General features: G+C 38.2%; 1 long non-coding RNA gene across 1 annotated transcript in view; it reads right to left on the bottom strand.

Moving 5' to 3' along the window:
* Positions 1-14,234, bottom strand: part of LOC126295438 (uncharacterized) — a 53,357-nt gene extending 39,123 nt beyond the window's left edge. The window contains exons 1-2 of the long non-coding RNA XR_007552490.1: positions 14,035-14,234; positions 10,225-10,795 (exon numbers count right to left, since the gene is read on the bottom strand). This is a non-coding gene — a long non-coding RNA (uncharacterized LOC126295438). The remainder of the gene's footprint in view (positions 1-10,224; positions 10,796-14,034) is intronic.
* Between the last annotated feature and the right edge of the window lie 250 nt (positions 14,235-14,484).

Below are 14,484 nucleotides of genomic sequence, written 5' to 3'. Positions count from 1 at the left end.
AAAAATTAGAACCAGTAGGGTACTACTGGAGATTTTTGTAGTGTGCAACCACTTATTTCTTGAGAAGACCAGGAATGGTGAATGGATTAACTTTTTTGTATTTCTCTATTTAATGTAATATTTTGATTCTATGTACACTGAAACAGAGTCAAAATTTCGATGTTTATTAAAGGAAATGACAGGAATAAGAAACTGAAAATTTGTTATTTTTGAAATCTGTTATTTTGAGTGATTTTAAGAGTCTGGTTAAACTAGTGTGAAAAAAAGTAGATATAGTCAAAAATTGGTTGTTTCAGCAATAACCACCACCCGTACTGTGTATCAGAGGAAACATTACCACAAATTTCACTTTTACTTCTATACGTAATCATGGAATAATTTCTGAGTCAGTTGGGATATACATTTATGAAAAGGGAGGGAGGGGGGCAGCACACACAGAACAGCATTTCTTGTCAGGGAATAAAGTTCCGAAGAAGGTGAAAAAGATTACTAAAATAAAGTCGTTTAGAAGGCAGCTAAAATATTCTTCACCAGTAATGTAAATCAGACAGTCAACAGTTGCTTAAGAGGGTTAAGTGCAGTAGTTAATACTGAAAGCATTTACCACCACATAACATCATGAGACCACAATGTAATGTTTTACAAGAAAATCTTGTGCCAGCTCTATGGTGCCTGATACTGTCTTGCCATTCTCCTGACCTCAACGTATCGGTCATCATGGAGATAAGCTGACTTAGTTTTTCAGACTGACTGAGGGGAGTGCATGAAGACGTGCTCATGGTAGCATGCTTACAACCCCTGGAGTCACTTTTCCGGAGAGATTTTACGGAAAATACTATCCTGCAACTTGTACTAGTAATGTCGAAAGCGACATCTTTCGAAAGCTGTCTGTGCCATTCAAAACTTGGAGGTAACAAGTAGTTTCGGGCTCATTCCAAATATAAGGCATTTCTCAAATCATGGACAAGCATACATTTTCAGTATGACATTATGCATTTGGTGGTTAACTAGTCGATAGTTATGATTATTACATTATTTGTGATGATAAAAATTAGTAGACTGCCAAATAACAATGTAACTTTAATAAAATTTCATCCGATTACACGTATTTTCCAAATTATATCAATTGTAATATAAATAATAAAGAAAATGACTGTGTTGAAAATAAAAATAAAAACTGATGAGCGGAACTCTATCCAGTGGCTTGAACTCTAAACACATTTTTTAATATAAAAAAAATTGTTGCATATTTTTCGTTGAATTTGCCCAGGACAGGCGTTTCTTCGAAGATCTGTTCACTCAGTTTTTTTATTAGAAAGGGAAGCTAACACACTGACCGAACACCCTAGCTAACGTGTCGTCACCACTCGGCTGCAGCTGCCTCATGGTTAAAATGGCCACGCACAGATATATATTCAACGACCAAAATTATCTTGCGACTTTCTCAATAATGCTTGAAAAGTACGTACTACTGCTTACACATTTTGTTGTCCTCATGGAGTACTACAATTGTACAAAGTTTGTAGTAAATCCACGTTCCAAACGTCATGGCCTCCCTAGTGAGACAAATACAAAAAAAAAGGCTTATGAATATAATACAGAACTCAACACCTACATAAATACTCCAAAGCCACCGTACAGTGTGTGGCAGAGAGTAATATGTAAAACTAATAGCCATTTCCTTTCCTGTTCCACTCACAAATAGTGTCATGGAACAACTACTGCCTATATGCTCCTTATGAGCCCTAATTTCTTGTACCTTACCTTCTTGGTCCTTTCGCACAAGTATGTTGGCAGCAGTAGAAACATCTAGCCGTCAGCTTTAAATGCCAGTTCTCTATATTTTCTCAATAGTGTTCCCTGAAAAGAATATCGCCTTCCACCAGGGACTCCTGAAGCATCTCTACAACACCTGTGTGTTGTTCGAACCCACTGATAACAAATCTAGCAGCCTGCCTCTGAATTGCTTTGATGTATTCCTTTAACCCGACCTGATACGTATCGCAAACACTCAAGCAGTACTCAAGAACAGGTCACACTATCGTTATACATGGGATATCCTTCACAGATGAACCACTCTCTGCCAGAATTCTCCAAATAAACCAAAGTCGACCATTCACCTTTTCTACCACAATTCTCTCATGCTCGTTCCATTTCATATCGCTTGGGAACGTTATGCCCAGATATTTAAATCTGATTGTGCCAACAAGGATACCACTAATGCAGTCTCGAAAAATTATGGTTATTTTTCTTACTCATCTGCATTAACTTACATTTTTCTACATTAAAAGCCCACTGCCAGTCAGCACACCAACTAAAAGTTTTATCTAAGTTATCTTTCATCACCCTACAGTCACCAAACTTCAACACCTCACCGTACAACCCAGCATCATCAGGAAACAACTGCAAATTTCTGCCCACCCTGTTCGCCAAACCATTTACATATATAGGGACAATAGTAGATGTCATATCACACTTCCCTGTGGCACTCCTGACAATACCCTTGTCTCTGAATAACGCTCTCTTTTGGGGACAACATACTGGGTTCTATAACTTAGTAAGTTTTCGAACCACTCGCATATCTGTGAACATATTCCGCATGCTCATGATGTTCTTTAACAGTCTGCAAAGGGCACCACATCAAATGCTTTCCAGAAGTCTAGGTATACGGATTCTGCCTGTTGTCCCTCATCCATAATTTACACTGTGCCATGTGAGGAAAGGGCAAGCTGAGCCCAGGTGATGCTTTCTAATACCACACTGATTCGTGGACATAAGCATCTCAGTCTCACGAAAATGCGTTATATTTCAACTGAGAATAAGTTCAAGGATTCTGCAGCAAACTGATGTTAGGGATATTGGCTTGTGAGTCCGTTCTCTTGCCCTTCTTTTACATAGGAGCCACCTACACTTTTTTCCAGTTGATTGTGGCTTTGCACTGGAAGAGAGATTTCTGGTAAATGCAAGCTAGGTAAGGGCCCAATGCAGTACAGTACTCTTTCAAAAACTGAACTGGAGTGCCATCTGGGCCTGGTGACATTTGTTTTCAACTCTTTCAGTTGTTTCTCTCTGTCACGGATGCAGCTTATGTGTCATCCATACAGGAGTCTATCCGATGGCTAAATGACAGTATACAGGGTGGCGCACGAGATGTGTTACCATTTTGTTTTTGAACATAAACTTTATTGTCAATACAATCTGAAAGGAACATATGCTACAATGAAGAGCCATCCATGTCTTCCGTAATGTCACAGCAAGCTTGAAGAATAAGTCTTCTGAGCTCCATTAAACCATGTGGACGTTTTGGGAAAAAATTTTCCTTTAGGTACCCCCAAAGAAAAAAGTCACATTGATTGAGGTCTGGACTATAGGGGGGAGGGGGGGGGGGGAATTTTGTCTGTCATTGAAGCCACCTGGAAATGCACTCCCAGCTTTTTAATTGGTTTAGTAACTTTCATAACCATAGTTGCTACATTGACATCATGATCGCTAATTCCTGTTTTTATACTGACGTCTATAAGGGCCAGCTTATGTGAAGCTACAAGGTCTAAGTTATATCCATTGTGTATGGACTGCCAAACTAGCTGCCCAAGACAGTTTTCACAAAACTGTTCAAAAGTACCTTGCACTCCTGTAATTAATCCACAGACACCCCAGTCTATACTTGGCAGGTCAAACTTGCCTACAACTGGTACTGCATTATCTGGGTATTTACTCAACAATATCTATATGGACTTCAAGCAGGCTTCAATAGTTTAAATAGGGAAGAGATGTTAGAAGATATGAAACTGCTTGGAATACCATCCGAACAAATTTCTGTTAATAAGGCAACCTTGGCAGGTTCCAAGGCAACCTTGAGAGTCGATAGGGAACTAACCGACTGTTTCAGTATAATAAAGGAGTTAGACATGGTGATGCTCTTTCTGCAATGCTTTTTAATTTGACCTTAGAAGCAATTATACGAAAACTGCAAATGTCTGGACACATGGGTGTAAGAACCACTGCATATGCTGATGATGATGCAATTATTAGTAGATGAAGGACATCACTGGAGAGAGTAGTGGCAGAACTGAAAGAAGCCACACAGTATAAGGGAGTGGAAATTAATGAATGCAAAACTGAATATACAAAATTGCACAGAACAGGGGACAATAATCTGGATAACTTGGCAGCAGTAGGTTTTAATTTTCAGTACGTAGAGGATTTTGAATACCTATGGACTAATACCAACAAAGTGGATTCCATGTCCACTGAAACAAAAGCCTTCAGTTTAAATGGTAATAGGGGTTGTCATACATTAGAAACTAATGACATCTAGGCTGGTAAACAGAAAGCTCAAGATGACTACATATAAGGTTATGATTAGGCCAGTGGTTACATATGGATGTGAAGTACATTCACTAACCAGCACTGATGAACATAATCTCAGAATATCTTAACCAAAAATACTACGGAAAATTTATGGAGGGATCTGAAGAGCGAGGTCCTGGACAGTGAGGACCAATTATGAGTTTGGATCATCTCGCACAGGGAGCTGATGATGTAAGGCTACTTCAAAGTAAAAGAATAGCCTGGCTGGTACATGTCCTAAGCATGGAGGACAAGAACTACAAAGAAGGTCTTCCAGTGGAAACAGACAGCAAGAAGATTAAAAGGAAAGCAACAGAAGTTAGGGCTGGACGACGTGGGAATCAGATGATGGAGAAGAAAAGCAAACAAGAGGGCAGAATGGAAGGAAATTGTTAATCAGGCAAAGACCCACACAGGGTTGTAAAGCCACAAGAAGAGAACTTACCTGGTGCAGATTGTACGTAAATCAAAGAACACTATACAATACGGACGAACCAATGGAGGCAGTGCTGTTGTTGAAACACTGACCTCAGTCGAGAAGATGGAGTTTACCCTATCCTGCCATCGTGATTTAGGTTTTCCTAAACCATTTCAGGTAAAAGCCGAGATGGCTCCTTCACATCAAGGCCACAGCTGACCACCTATTCCATTCTCATAAAAGACAACTTGCAAAGATGTTACAGGGTAGGTTGTGCTGAGAAATAATTATTAAGAAAAAATGGTTCAAGTGGCTCTGAGCACTATGGGACTTAACATTTGTGGTCATCAGTCCCCTAGAACTTAGAACTACTTAAACCTAACTAACCTTCCTGTCGGGAAGGTCGCAGTTCATAGTAATAGACGGCAAATCATCGAGTAAAACTGAAGTGATATCAGGTGTTCCCCAGGGAAGCGTCCTGGGACCTCTGCTGTTCCTGATCTATATAAATGACCTGGGTGACAATCTGAGCAGTTCTCTTAGATTGTTCGCAGATGATGCTGTAATTTACCGTCTAGTAAGGTCATCCGAAGACCAGTATCAGTTGCACAGCGATTTTGAAAAGATTGCTGTATGGTGTGTCAGGTGGCAGTTGACGCTAAATAACGAAAAGTGTGAGATGATCCACACGAGTTCCAAAAGAAATCCGTTGGAATTCGATTACTCGATAAATAGTATAATTCTCAAGGCTGTCAATTCAACTAAGTACCTGGGTGTTAAAATTACGAACAACTTCAGTTGGAAAGACCACATATAACATTGCGGGGAAGGCGAGCCAAAGGTTGCATTTCATTGGCAGGACACTTAGAAGAGGCAACAAGTCCACTAAAGAGACAGCTTACACTGTACTCGTTCGTCCTGTTAGAATATTGCTGCGCGGTGTGGGATCCTTACCAGGTAGGATTGGCGGAGGACATCGAAAGGGTGCAAAAAAAATAGCAGCTCAAGCAGCTCGTTTTGTATTATCACGTAATAGGGGAGAGTGTGGCAGATATGATGCGCAAATTGGGATGGAAGTCATTACAGCAAAGACGTTTTTCGTCGCAGCGAGATATTTTTACGAAATTTCAGTCACCAACTTTCTCTTCCGAATACGAAAATATTTTGTTGAGCCCAACCTACATAGGTAGGAATGATCATCAAAATAAAATACGAGAAATCAGAGCTCGAACAGAAAGGTTTAGGTGTTCTGTTTTTCCCGTGTGCTGTTAGGGAGTGGAATGGTAGAGAGATAGTATGATTGTGGTTCGATGAACCCTCTGCCAAGCACTTAAATGTGAATTGCAGAGTAGTCATGTAGATCTAGATCACACACATCCATGCCCGAGGCAGGATTCGAACCTGCGACCATAGCAGTCGCACAGTTCCGGACTGAGCGCCTAGAACCGCTAGACCACCGCGGCCGGCTAATTATTAAGAAAAAATTCTCTATATTGCACCATTTCTGGATTTAATCATCACTGAAGTTAGCCCACAAGGGAGTTGTGTGCGCACATTCAAGCAGCCTGTGAGAGAGTGTTGCCAAACAAGTTTTCGTTTGGTTTCGTGAAACCAAACTTTAAAGCAATACAAAAACTGGACAAGGGGCAGTTGTAGGATCAAACACAAGCCAAAGATCTGAGGCATAGTGGTATTCACCTGTGCTAGCACGCCCTCAGTAGTTGCGAACCTGACTGATTGAAAATTGATTATCTCAATTAGGCTATTTTAAATGGTGTGGTCCACACCACATTTACAGTCCACTTTGATATCAGATAACCTACAGTTTATAGCCAGAGAGTGGCATGCACTGTAATTGAGGCACAGATAAACAGCCAGCCACACGTTACATCCAACTGATGTTCTTGTGAGAGTGCAGTAATCTAACAATGATGTGACCAAGTTAACATGTGACAGACATTTAACTCCAGTCACTGATCAACATTCTTAAATCACTGTCCTTCGAAGTAGACAGTCATATCAATATGAAAACTATGTGCGTAGTAAATATCATTTTGGAAATAACAGTTCACAGTCTGATCCTTTTGTCATAGTAAGCATTATTCAAGATGAACACAGCTCTTGAGATTAACTGCCAGTTCACAATACACCATTAAAAACAGCCACTGAATTACAGAATGATCTCCCGGATACAAAAGTTAGATAAAATTCTGCACACTGTGAAAGCTGTAATTTGTGCCGACTCTTCTGCAGTACATGTTTCTTAACTCATTTCATAACCCTCCGCAAACTGACTACAATGGCTCCAGAAATGTTCCTTTTATAAGTTTGCCATCTATTTTGCCAAAATATGGGTCCTATTTCAACAACAAGTTTTTGATAATAATGCTAATTACTCTGAAACTAAATGAGTGCAAAAGTTGCTTACATAATTCCAGCATAGGCTGCCTAGATACTTCAATTGTTTACACATACTTTTGAAATTAGCAATTTGTAGGTAACCTAATTACACCATCAGACTCTTATTTACTAAATGAATATACTGGAAAATAAAATCAAGTCGCCTAAGCCCTGAGTTAATATTTGAGATTTCTAGTATTGTGCACGTTGCCACAAAAATAACACTACTGGAAAGAAATTGAGTGGAAGAAAAACATAACGGGAGAAAAATTTGGCTGCTTTGTTACAGAGTAGACTTGTGCACTACAATCGACACTATGAGAACAACTCACACTAATTATATCTAGCAGCTACTTTGATCTTCAAAGTGCACAAATTTTCTGTGTTCTTATGGACTTACCTCCCGCTACAATGGGGAGAGGTACAATAGAATTATTCTATAGACTTTACAAGAAGAAGCAAATGATAGTATGAAAAATGCTGTTCAGAAAAGTTCAGACATGAATGACAGCAATATATGTATGTCTGCAACCCTGGATGCATCCTGGCAATGAAGAGGCCACAGTTCCCTAAAGTGGCAGCTACCTCCTTGGACAATGGAAAAGTCATTGATGTGGAACGCGTTACCAAGTACTATCATGGCTGTCCTAGTTGAACTGAAAATCATGAATGTCTGATCAGTTACAGTGGAGAGATGGACTCTGAAGGTGTTGTAAAAATATTGCAAAGGTCAGTGAAGAAATTTTTCTTATGTATACATCTTACCTAGGAAATGGAGACTAAAGGGTACCAAAAGGTTTGTGAATCCAAACCTTATTCTGACACAAAAATCGAACAAATGGAATGTGTGGATGTGGTCAGCTTACAGACGAAGAAATAGATAGGTTGCAGTATTATTATGGACAAGCCATAAGACAAAGTAAAAATGACCTTGAGGGAATGAAAAAGGCAGTATGGGCTACCTTCTTTCATAAATCCTCCACAGATGTCATTCACTCTGCCCACTTGGCAGTATTCATGGTGTAGCTACAAGAGGGCTGTTACTCAAGGCGAAACCTATAACAATCAACATTCTCTGCCCTTTACATGGTAGGACTCAAAATACAAATGAAAGTTTGAACAGCTTTAAATGGGAATGGATACCAAAAACTGTTCTAGTACAACAAAATACTTTAAAAATAGGTGTGCTAGAGGCTGTTCCGTGTTTCAACGACGGTGCAGTGTCAAGGATTAATGTGATGGGGTTGATGGGAGTGCCTGATGGACTAAATATGCATAGAGTTCTAATAGCCACTGAGTGAAGGAGAGTCTTTGAAGCATAAAAATCAGTGCTGGAAGCCACCAAAGATGCAAGAATAAGAAGTAGTGTGAAAAAGAGAAGGGAGACAGAACAAGACAGGAAACAAGATGAATATGGACCTGGGATGCATTAGCGCCATGCAGGTTTAATAGAAAAAGCAAGTTCTAACTTTTATAACTTAAAATTAAATTATTTCAGATTTTGGCACAAAGATTAAAAACTATTAAAGATAGAGAGCTGAAATTTTGTATACTGTCTTGAAACATGCTTAACTAAAAAGAAGACTACTCTTGTGACTTAACTTTGAAAATAAAATACTTCAGTTTGAAGAAAAACCCTGAATTCATTTCCAAAATATTTAATAGCCATACTTAAATTTTTCCCACAATTTATGACAGCATCATGTTTTCAATAGTCTACTTTAAAGATAGCAGTGTAAAGAACTTACAGGAAAAAATAAACATTCTTTGATTTATTTTGAGTAATGTGTACCTATGATATACACAAATAATTAGCATGGTTTATTTCACTTGCAAGGGGGAGGGGGGGGGGGGGAGGGAAGAACACGTGAGAGCTAAAGCTGTTGTTCATACATAGAAATGTTTGCTAAAGATGGTACACATTATATAGGCTTACATATCTTATTCTTTGAGTTACACTGTTTAGAAAACAACTTTTTTTTTTCTCTCTCCAAGGTTTGCCCTGGTATTCACAGACCAATCCCCTTGATATGTCAAAGCTGGTAATATGTTTACAGAAATTACTGCCAATCCTAACATACTGCAGAAGTGATTTCGGGCATTTCCCAAGGCAGTGTTCTAGGCCCTCTGCTGTTCCTTATCTATATAAATGATTTAGGAGACAAACTCAGCACCTATTGTAGGTTTTGCACATGTACTCATCAGAAGATCAATACAAATTGCAAAACAATTTAGAAAATATATCTAAATGGTGCAAAAAGTGGCAATTCACCTTAAATAATGAAAAGTGTGAGGTCATTCACACAAGTGCTAAAAGGAAACTTCAGTTACATAATAAATCAGTCTAATCTTAATGCTGTAAATTCAATTAAATACCTAGGAATTGCAATTACAAACAATTTATATTGGAAGAACACATCAAAAGGCAAACCAAAGACTGCACTTTACTGGCAGAACATTTAAAAAATTTAACAGATCTACTAAAGAGACTGCCTTCACTATGCCTGTCCATCCTGTTTTGAAGTACTGCTGCACGATCTGGGACCCTTGCCAGAGAAGATTAATGGATTGCATTGAGAAAGTTCAATGAAGAGCAGCATGTTTTGTATTATCGGAAAATAGTGTGAATAGAGTGCCACAGACATGAAGCAGGATTCGGGACAAGCACCACTGAAACAACAGCTTTTTCATTGCATTGGAATATTCTCACAAAATTTCAATCACCAACTTTCTCCTAAAAATGCAACATTTTACTGACACCAACCCAGATAGGGAGAAACGATCATTATAATAAAATAAGATGTGGGTGTTCGTTATTACCATTGGCTGTTCGAAAGTGGAATAATAAAGAATTTTGTAGAAAAGGTTCGATGAACCCACTGTCAGGCACTGAGTGTGATTTGCAGAGTATTCGTGTAGATGTAGATCTGAACATTAAAAAAAAAAAAAAAAACTTCCATTTGACAACTATCAGTTTTTTAAGGAGACACATGAAAAGTAGAATAAAACTAAGGAATCTAACAAAGTACACCGTTCAAAGTAACATTAAAACTTACCTCACCCATCAGCTCTTCCAGTATGTGGACCACCATTACTACTTCCACAGTTTCACTCCATCTCTGAACAGCACCTAACAATTACTTGTTGCTTATATTCCAGTCTCAAGCCAAATTATACACATTTGAAACTCACAGGATGTTGACAGCATTATCTACGTGTATATTCTGTCTAATTGCTTTTGAGCTCCCAACTGCTAAATGCAATGTTTGATGGATATACCAGAGATTTCAACTTAAATATGATGTTTTACTTTATCACCAATCCCCAGCTACACCATATAATACCAACTCCTGAGGTAACAACCTATCATGAAAGTGGTAAAACATGGCATCAGGTACAAGCTTTCTACAGTCAGTATGCTTCAAACATAAATGTGGCAGCAGTACCTGGTAACACACTCTCCTGGTTGCCGCACTGAACAAGGAACAGCAGCAGAAAGAAAAACTATTTAGAGATTTTGAAAATGGAAAGTGTTCACCAGCAAGCATCCCTGACACACACCTCTCATTCCCCAAACAGACCTTAACTTTGTACATGGGGAGTTCTTCACCAGTACACAGTTGCCACCTGAAAAATAAAGAACGTAGAAATAGAACTGGAAATCCAGGACGGGGAAATACGGAAGCGCCCGAACCTGCCCATCTGCTTTGACACATGACGTCACAAATATGCCGGAAACGACCATAAACATTGATTCCAATATGGCGAAAATACATAGAAAAACAAACACACATATACATTCCACAAAATCAAAAAACAGCCTTACGTCACGGGTCAAAACCGACAGTTGGGATCGGACGGAATGGAACAAAATTATGAGAAGGAAAGTTGCTACTCACCACATGGTGGAGGTGTCGAGTCGCAGATAGGAACAACAAAAATACTCTCACAATTAAAGCTTTCGGCCAAGGACCTTCGTCAACAACAGATACACACATCAGTACGGAGAGTATCTATTATTGATGGCCGAAAGCTTTAATTGTGAGAGTATTTTTTTTGTGCCTATCTGTGACTCAGCATCTCCACTATGTGGTGAGTAGCAACTTTCCTACTCATAATACTGAATGTAGAAATAGTTTTCACATAATATCTTAAGTATTCAAACACACAAAATAACAAGCTCCACTGAATTTTCTGGTTACAGTTTCAGATGAAGGAATTAGTAATGAAATGCTCAGCACTGATTTTTAATAAACCACCATGCATTACACTAAGTCATCTTAATCACAGCTTATTCAAATGTTCAAAAGGTCGTAATGAGATTTCACTCATTTCCTACATTTGTGAGTCTACAGCTTTTTTTTTTTTTTTTTTTTTTTTTTTTTTTTTTTTTTTTTTTTTTGACCACCACAGGCAGTCAGAAACATAACACACCTCACCAACAACTGCATTTACAAATAAACAGGCCAAAACTGGCCAGTAATGTAATTCATTATACGTTTGTCTCTATGGAACATTTCTGAGAGCCTATTGTGGACATAAAAGTGACTTTTTTGGCATTTTGATTTGGGCAGTTCCATTTCAAACTGAGACTAAGGCTAGTTTTTTTTTTTTTTAATTTTTGAAAATAGTTTCACAAACTTTGAGGAAATACAGTTAAAGTTGGCAGCTTTGCAGATGGAAAACAAGAGGTTTGCTTTTTGTATTTGCAACTATTTATATTTGGGTTGCAGCAATTTTTTGTTGTTTTAATTGACAGGTATCAACAGCACAACATTATCTGTCACATAAACTTCAGTTTTTAAAAGAAAGGGAATTTATTAAGCATGCCGTAACTGACAATAGTAACTGTGCATTTTGTGTCCCACCTCTGACAAAAAAGTGAAAAGTTTACCATGTAACCCAGCAATTATAGCAATTCTGTTTATTTTAGGTTACGAGAGTAAGAAAAACAAATAAACACATCCAGTAACCCGTAAGGAAGCTTTCAATTATTAAATCACAATTTATAAATATGAAAAGAAATCGTGTCCTACCCAAGACTTTCTTTCTTTTTTTTTTTTTTTTTTTTTTTTTTTTTTAAGTTATGATGGGTGGTACAAGTGCTTTGATAGTTTACACTAAATACAAACTCACTATTTATTCAAAAAATGGGGGAAATAACATCAGCATAGGGTATAAGAAAACTTCGAGGAAAGTTTAAAGATGCCAGCAACTATAATGAACATAAAGAAAGAGAAAGAATGGCATAAAAAAGATGGGGAAATATGAAGGCATTCCCCAGTGAAAAATCTTTATTGGACCATTGCAAGAACGAAAGTAAGGAAAATGAGTTAAAATCTGTACCAATTGAAGATCAGTTTGAGACCTTGCTTCCCAGTAAGGATCTTGTACATGTCCTGAGTCCCTCAGCAGAGCAGTTTGTTGGGTAAAAAAGATGCTTCCTCCAAGCCCACCCACAACAAATCTTTAAAGGTGATTAACAGCTAAATTTGTCAACTTTTGATGTTCACATTTAAAAGAAAGGTAAAACAACTATTAGTATGACGATCTCTTCTTTCTGTATACTTTTTTTTTTTACATCAGCTTTTGACGCATGAAAAACTATAGCGCAAATATGCCATCCATGACAACCAAGGTGCCCAGTTGTCAAAAATCTGAGTAACTTATGTAATGAACAGAAATGTTCCACACAACTCAGTTTCTAAACACAAAATGTCCACAAATTTTGCAGCAGAAATGCTTTACTTGAAGTGTTTGATAAAAGCACCAGCTGATTAATGTAAGAGAAGGAGCACAGACTTTTTCAATGCAACTGTCTCCTATTATACATATTTAAAGTAGTCCCTGTAATTGTCAGTGTGTGCCATAATGTATCACTGCAGTGGCTGCTGCTGTTTTTGTATACCTTCACACATTCTAAATCACCTACAGCTATCCATGGCAGCACTTACTGAACACAATATGTGACTGGATATTACTGACTTAAATGTAGCAAATGTGGCTGGGAGAGTATTTAGGTAGTTTACCACACAGACTTCAACTTAACAAGTTAAATTTGCCTTGATTAACCCAGTATTTCAATATATAACATACACTGCGAATATTACAAACCAAATATTTACTTTCAAGTCTAAGTATTCTAAGTCATGCCATTTAGGTAGTGGCAATTAAAGTACTTTGAAATATGATTTTACATCATACACAATACAGCACAGTGTCATCATAATGCTAACAGAAACAAAATCAAAACAGCATACGGCTTAAGCAAAAATATTGCTGATTCACGATAATATGTAAATAATATTCCCCCAATACTTTGACATTTGTGTATTATGAAACATCTCCGAGTTTACTTTGTAAGTTCTGCATCTTATAATGAAAGGTGCATTAAATATGAAGCAAACATAAACATAGTGCTGCAGTATAGATCAGTGAGCACAACCTTAATTTCCCATTCACACTCTGTATCTTCTCCAACTCTTTCAACCACAATGACACCTCACCTTGGCCTCGTGCTGCACTACAGATCGGTCTCTCGACAGCAATAATGAAGGGAGCACTGTCACACTATAACTCCAAAGCTGTTTCATAAACGTATGAAACTGCTTTGCCCCAATTCCAAGTACTTAAGACATCTATTCCGGGTAGGGTTCACACAGTATGTTTTCAGCCTGATTGCATGTTGTACACGTACAAAATGGAAATAACACATCTGCTGGAAGTACAAAATAGTAAGCAACGTTCCTTTTCCACAAGTTCAATGTATTTCTGTACTATCAAACCTTGCCATTCGGCAGAACACAGAAATTTTGTGATGCCTACCATCTCAATAGACACGTGTATATTCCTACTACACGACTTACGTCTTATATGAAATTGACGGATGCCATAAGGCTGAAGGGCGACTCTCTGACAAACAGATGAAGCATTTTAACATCTTTAAAAATTACTGTGCAATGCTGTCAATTGCATCCCTCACTAACTTCTGCCAGCACTGAGCACGCCGCTTTAAATTGCAACTTCGGGGAATTTGAATGTACCCCGGGCCAAAGATTTTCTTACGAAGTAGTTTGCACATGCGTCTAGCGACAGCTGATCTCTATGCCGATCTTCGACCATAGATATATTTATGGTCGAAGGTGCCGATTGGCTTGTCTAGTCTCTGTAGCTCGCAGCACTTTCTGGCGGCAGATAGTGAAAACTAAGAGTACTCACAGTTGTTTGTGTACTGTTTTGGCTGTTATTCCTGTATTACTACACCTCTCATTCAAAAATTGGAAAAAAATAGTTGCAATTTGTGCACTACAACATGT

The sequence above is a fragment of the Schistocerca gregaria genome, chromosome 11 (assembly GCF_023897955.1).
Source record: "Schistocerca gregaria isolate iqSchGreg1 chromosome 11, iqSchGreg1.2, whole genome shotgun sequence".
In the NCBI taxonomy this organism is placed as follows: domain Eukaryota; kingdom Metazoa; phylum Arthropoda; class Insecta; order Orthoptera; family Acrididae; genus Schistocerca; species Schistocerca gregaria.
Note: the sequence above shows the minus strand (reverse complement) of the source record. Positions and strands in the feature narration are given on the sequence as shown.